The 7,197-nt window shown below is 35.6% G+C and overlaps 1 long non-coding RNA gene across 1 annotated transcript; it reads right to left on the reverse strand.

The window, feature by feature from the left end:
• Nucleotides 1–2,062: 2,062 nt before the first annotated feature.
• Nucleotides 2,063–5,094, reverse strand: LOC130629357 (uncharacterized). Its single transcript, XR_008981945.1, has 2 exons — nt 4,787–5,094; nt 2,063–2,906 (listed from the first exon to the last, which is right to left on the reverse strand). It is a non-coding gene; the product is annotated as an uncharacterized LOC130629357 (long non-coding RNA).
• Between the last annotated feature and the right edge of the window lie 2,103 nt (nt 5,095–7,197).

The following is a 7,197-nucleotide window of genomic DNA, read 5'->3' on the forward strand; positions in this document are numbered from 1 at the left end:
AAGCGTCTCATCAAAAATGAAAACATTTTTGAAAACTACAAGTCTCATGCGTTTTAGTGGTGAAAAAATAATTTAAAAAATCGTTCGGGAAATGAGTTTACTCCCTGGGTACTTTCTTTGTATATTTTTGACTATACGGGCCGAATCCGGGATTTACGGGAAGTCGCGGGTTTTCGTTTCTCGGCGTTTAAACTTCTTTTATTCAGCGTCTCATCAAAAATGAAAACATTTTTAAAAACTACAAGTCTCATGGGCTTTAGTGGTGAAATAATAATTTAAAAAATCGTTCGGGAAATGAGTTTACACCATGGGTACTTTCTTTGTGTACTTTTGACTATACGGGCCGAGTCCGGGATTTACGGGAAATCGCAGGTTTTCGTTTGCCGGCGATTAAACTTCTTTTATTCGGCGTCTCATCAAAAATGAAAACATTTTTGAAAATTACAAGTCTCATGCGTTTTAGTGGTGAAAAAATATTTTAAAAAATCGTTCGGAAAATGAGTTTAATCCCCGGGTACTTTCTTTGTATACTTTTGACTATACGGGCCGAGTCCGGGGTTTACGGGAAATCGCGGGTTTTCGTTTGCCGGCGATTAAACTTCTTTTATTCAGCGTCTCATCAAAAATGAAAACATTTTTGAAAACTACAAGTCTCATGCATTTTAGTGGTGAAAAAGTATTTTAAAAAATCGTTCGGGAAATGAGTTTACTCCCTGGGTACTTTCTTTATATACTTTTGATTATACGGGCCGAGTCCAGGGTTTACGGGAAATGGCGGGTTTTCGTTTGCCGGCGATTAAACTTCTTTTATTCAGCGTCTCATCAAAAATGAAAACATTTTTAAAAACTACAAGTCTCATGGGCTTTAGTGGTGAAATAATAATTTAAAAAATCGTTCGGGAAATGAGTTTACACCCTGGGTACTTTCTTTGTATACTTTTGACTATACGGGCCGAGTCCGGGATTTACGGGAAATAGCAGGTTTTCGTTTCCCGGCGATTAAACTTCTTTCATTCAGCGTCTCATAAAAAATAAAAATATTTTTGAAAACTACAAGTCTCATGCGTTTTAGTGGTGAAAAAATAATTTAAAAATTCGTTCGGGAAATGAGTTTACTCCCTGGGTACTTTCTTTGTATACTTTTGACTATGCGGGCCGAGTCCGGGGTTTACGGGAAATGGCGGGTTTTCGTTTGCCGGCGATTAAACTTCTTTTATTCAGCGTCTCATCAAAAATGAAAACATTTTTGAAAACTACAAGTCTCATGCGTTTTAGTGGTGAAAAAAAAAAAATTAAAAAATCGTTCGGGAAATAAGTTTACTCCCTAGGTACTTTCTTTGTATACATTCGACTATACGGGCCAAGCCCGGGATTTACGGGAAATCGCGGGATTTCGTTTGCCGGCGATTAAACCTCTTTCATTAAGAGTCTCATCAAAAATGAAAACATTTTTGAAAACTACAAGTCTCATGCGTTTTAGTGGTGAAAAAATAATTTAAAAAATCGTTCGGGAAATGAGTTTACTCCCTGGGTACTTTCTTTGTATACTTTGGACTATACGGGCCGAGTCCGGGATTTACGGGAAATCGCGGATTTTCGTTTAAGGGCGATTAAACTTCTTTTATTCCGCGTCTCATCAAAAATGAAAACATTTTTGAAAACTACAAGTCTCATGCGTTGTACACGGTCGTTCAAAACCGCGATTTTAAGGAAAAAAAGTGTGCGCATGCGCCAAAATTTTTTTTTACAAAAGCGCCTACGCTTAAGATTATGACGTCATCGATATTGACCTCACTCTCTATTATCTTGTTTTAGTTGCCCAATAAAAGAAAATTTAACATTTTTTTCTTTTAAAACTAAAGAAGGATGACCATAGACTACTATTTCGCCTTTGGTTGCTACCCGAGGCAGCCTAAACAGACGGCAAGGTCCACAAAAACCCAGATGGCTAGTTCACAATTTACCAGTACAGGAGCACTCTTGTACAACATTCTGACGCAAGGTTTTGCCTAAAAATTACTTTTCCTGTTTGCATGTATCCCTTATCGAGCGTTCTATCGTATTAGGTAGTAGCTGCCACTTTTTTTACTACTAAAATTTTGAGCTTTTCTACACCATACATTTCACTTTCGTTTTCACAAAAAAAAAATGGTTGACAACTATTAGAAATGTAAAATAGACGCTAATAAACAAAGAACAAACGATATTATACTACTAAAATTAAATTTTAAAAGGAAAAAAAAATAATTCATCTGATCTGTAACCTTAGCTAGCTCTAAGGTTGGTCTTGATTAGTTTTCTCTATCTAGAAGCCTGCTAAAACTAAACGTAAATGTGAGAAAGCTAGCTTCACTCAGACTCAGTGGACCCCAATGGAAATAATCCACTAACAATAGGTTTTTGTGATTTTCTGGGCTAGAAACACTTTAAATATTTATCAATTTTGTTGTTGTTGTTAGACTAGGAAATGATTGCTAATGAAAAAAATTGTACAGTTCTATAGCTATATATATATGTTAAACAAAAAAGCTAACCATTTACACAGACATTTCAGCCTAGACCATTCCCTAATTGTGAGATTTTTCACCACGAAAGTCAATCTGAATTATATAAAAATACTTTACAAATTAGGCTATTACAAGTATTTTTTATTTCAATTCATAATCTGGATTTAACGAATATATTCTTATTTCAAACGCATTCAACAAAAAGTGGTAATCGAGCAAATCAGCAAGATCTTCTGTTTCATTATTATTCCATCTTTTTTTTAACCGCTTCTGTCAACAAATCTTCACATGCAAATCACGTTTGAATGACGCTTGAAATTATGAATTATTGGGTCAAAATTACTTCAATGAAATCGTGCCAACATGTTTTGTATCATAGAACAATTTGGGACTGGTGCCCTACAATGTGAAAAAACAGAAAGTACAATATAAGCTACCAGAATCACCCAGAACCACCCAAAACTAGAAAACACATGCATGTCCAATGTGTGGCAATCGTTTTCAATCTTTTATAATTTAATAATTTAACAGACCAGCCGTCATTGTTCAATGGACCCCGGGTACAAACCTCATACAGCCGACTTCCCGGAAAAAAAAAGTTTCTTTTTTAAGTCTCAATTATAAAATGTATTTTTTTGTACAAAAAAAGTTTCATAATTCCCAACTTCTTACTAAATGTCCTCCTTTTCAATTTCTTAATGTTGGCTTGGAAGGTCTTCTACCTAACATGAGTCTTTTCCTTTAAAGTCTATGGAATACACGTTCGATACGGAGCCAATTATTAACGCACTATTTACACCAGCGTTTTTTCCTAGTTGTTTATATTTTTTTCAAGTGACTGATAGGTTCGTGTTAATTCGGTCTGTTCCTAGGTCATTCTGACTGATTCCAGCTGGTTCTGGGTGATTCTAGGTTTGGAAAACAATGATTGAGCAGATAGCAGGGCCTACAAAAAGCTCTTATCTTTTAAAAAAACCTGAGGCTCTCATAAAAAAGCATGTAAAATGATAGCAAAGTGTGCATAAAAATGTACAGACATGTGAGTTAATGTTTAACATATTCCTGTGAAACCCCTGACTTTTTTCTGATGAAACTTTTTTTTGGCGAGATAAACATAAATTTTTCATGATTTATCAGACACCACAAACTCGGCATAAGCCTCAATTATATAAGTCAAAAATTTTTTTTAGGGTACGAACAGATATGCTGTCCAAATAAATGCACAGGAGCATCTCTGGTTTAGTGTTACTTGTTGTTTTGTTAATTATATACATATTATAGAAAAATATTATCGATTTCTTTTTGTATGAGATTTTTTATTAACAAACAAACCTTCGCTATGAAAAATTATTTTTAGCAGAACTATTAATAAACCCTAACCACTTTTGGGTGACTGTGAAACAGTCAGGGTAAACACCTAATTAGACGACATGACCTAATTAGGCGAGTCATTTAGTTAGGCGACATGATGTAGTTTAATTACGCTAACCGTAGTCTAACTAGGCGAACGAAAACTTTTTGTTGTAAATACGTCGAAATCATTGCGTTTTGCACTACAATTTTTATGTGAATCAAATCGCAGACAATTTTGACCAATTATCGTCTTATTTGCATTGCGCATTGGCAACTTATGGCCCAAACCTTGTGTGGCAATATTTGTTGTTTTAAATAATGGATTTCAGCCATTTACACCACAGGAAAAAAAATATGGGGATAAAAATGTGGTATTGTTTGACTAAGATTTTAACGTTGTTAAAACAGGATGTGAATAAAAAAGAAACGTTACAAAACAAATTGTTACCACATCCATCTTAAAAAAAAACAATTTTTTTTTTTGCGTTTTTTGTGAAAGAATATCTGCATTAAATTATTGCGTATTTTACTATCGTCACCTAAATAGGCGAAATGTAATATTTCATTTTAACATAATTCTTACTTGCGCGAGCATATCGAGGCACGAGTGACAATTTTAGAATCATGGTTGCATACACTATCCATTCTGAACAAAGTGTTTTTGCGATTTTTTCTTAGGAATGTGTGAAAAGCCATTGAATATTGTAATGTCTTAACTAGGTTACATATGGTCTAACTAGGCTACAATGAGTCGCGTAAATAGGTGGTATGCCCTAATTAACCTACCGTCGCCTAATTAAGTGTTTACCCTGACTGTGAAAAGTTAGGGGGTAGCCACAAGCAACATTTTTCACATCTAACACTGGTTTATTGCTTATATTTATCTTATTGAGTGCACAATTCTCATTTAAAATAATGATATTTACCGATTTATGAAGTCTTGTGAAAGGTCATTTCCGAGGACCAATTTCTTTCAGAAAAAAAGTGGCAGCCACAAACCACTGGTTTTATTTGATAAAACAGGCTATCAGCTTTCAGAAAAACATGTCTTAAAGCATGAATTTGCGTTGAAAGGCAAATATCTTCATTTTCCACCAACTTATAAAATTTTATAATCAAAACATTGCTATTCTTTCTGTCTCCTCCCAACAAAAGTGAAAGTGTTCGGATAGTCGAATCTAGAGTTTTTGTATAGTCCAAGGCCTGCTCTACTAAAATAAAATCCTTTTAGGGGACGATCTCTACCGCAGAGACTCAAAAAACATTTGTTTTTAAGGGAAATTAGAAGCACGTGCGATGGTGGCCATTATGAATCGCTTGCGGCAGAAAATTTGATAACAAATAATGGCGCATGCGCACACTTTTTTTCCTGCCGTAAATGACCGTGTGTAGTGGTGAAAAAATAATTTAAAAAATCGTTCGGAAAATGAGTTTACTCCCTGGGTACTTTCTTTGTATACTTTTGACTATACGGGCCGAGTCCGGGGTTTACGGGAAATGGCGGGTTTTTGTTTGCCGGCGATTAAACTTCTTTTATTCAGCGTCTCATCAAAAATGAAAACATTTTTGAAAACCACAAGTCTCATGCGTTTTAGTGGTGAAAAAGTATTTTAAAAAATCGTTCGGGAAATGAGTTTACTCCCTGGGTACTTTCTTTATATACTTTTGATTATACGGGCCGAGTCCAGGGTTTACGGGAAATGGCGGGTTTTCGTTTGCCGGCAATTAAACTTCTTTTATTCAGCGTCTCATCAAAAATGAAAACATTTTTAAAAACTACAAGTCTCATGGGCTTTAGTGGTGAAATAATAATTTAGAAAATCGTTCGGGAAATGAGTTTACACCCTGGGTACTTTCTTTGTATACTTTTGACTATACGGGCCGAGTCCGGGATTTACGGGAAATAGCAGGTTTTCGTTTCCCGGCGATTAAACTTCTTTCATTCAGCGTCTCATAAAAAATAAAAATATTTTTGAAAACTACAAGTCTCATGCGTTTTAGTGGTGAAAAAATAATTTAAAACATCGTTCGGGAAATAAGTTTACTCCCTGGGTACTTTCTTTGTATACTTTTGATTATACGGGCCGAGTGCAGGGTTTACGGGAAATGGCGGGTTTCCGTTTGCCGGCGATTAAACTTCTTTTATTCAGCGTCTCATCAAAAATGAAAACATTTTTAAAAACTACAAGTCTCATGCGTTTTAGTGGTGAAAAAATAATTTAAAAAATCGTTCGGGAAATGAGTTTACTCCCTTGGTACTTTCTTTGTATACTTTTGACCATACGGGCCGAGTCCGGGATTTACGGGAAATCGCAGGTTTTCGTTTGCCGGCGATTAAACTTCTTTCATTCAGCGTCTCATCAAAAATGAAAACATTTTTGAAAACTACAAGTCTCATGCGTTTTAGTGGTGAAAAAAAAATTAAAAAATCGTTCGGGAAATAAGTTTACTCCCTGGGTACTTTCTTTGTATACATTCGACTATACGGGCCAAGCCCGGGATTTACGGAAATCGCAGGATTTCGTTTGCCGGCGATTAAACCTCTTTCATTAAGCGTCTCATCAAAAATGAAAACATTTTTGAAAACTACAAGTCTCATGCGTTTTAGTGGTGAAAAAATAATTTAAAAAATCGTTCGGGAAATGAGTTTACACCCTGGGTACTTTCTTTGTGTACTTTTGACTATACGGGCCGAGTCCGGGATTTACGGGAAATCGCAGGTTTTCGCTTGCCGGCGATTAAACTTCTTTTATTCGGCGTCTCATCAAAAATGAAAACATTTTTGAAAACTACAAGTCTCATGCGTTTTAGTGGTGAAAAAATAATTAAAAAAATCGTTCGGAAAATGAGTTTACTCCCTGGGTACTTTCTTTGTATACTTTTGACTATACGGGCCGAGTCCGGGGTTTACGGGAAATGGCGGGTTTTCGTTTGCCGGGGATTAAACTTCTTTTATTCAGCGTCTCATCAAAAATAAAAACATTTTTGAAAACTACAAGTCTCATGCGTTTTAGTGGTGAAAAAGTATTTTAAAAAATCGTTCGGGAAATGAGTTTACTCCCTGGGTACTTTCTTTATATACTTTTGTTTATACGGGCCGAGTCCAGGGTTTACGGGAAATGGCGGGTTTTCGTTTGCCGGCAATTAAACTTCTTTTATTCGGCGTCTCATCAAAAATGAAAACATTTTTAAAAACTACAAGTCTCATGGGCTTTAGTGGTGAAATAATAATTTAAAAAATCGTTCGGGAAATGAGTTTACACCCTGGGTACTTTCTTTGTATACTTTTGACTATACGGGCCGAGTCCGGGATTTACGTGAAATCGCAGGTTTTCGT

The sequence above is a fragment of the Hydractinia symbiolongicarpus genome, chromosome 2 (genome assembly GCF_029227915.1).
Source record: "Hydractinia symbiolongicarpus strain clone_291-10 chromosome 2, HSymV2.1, whole genome shotgun sequence".
Classification (NCBI taxonomy): domain Eukaryota; kingdom Metazoa; phylum Cnidaria; class Hydrozoa; order Anthoathecata; family Hydractiniidae; genus Hydractinia; species Hydractinia symbiolongicarpus.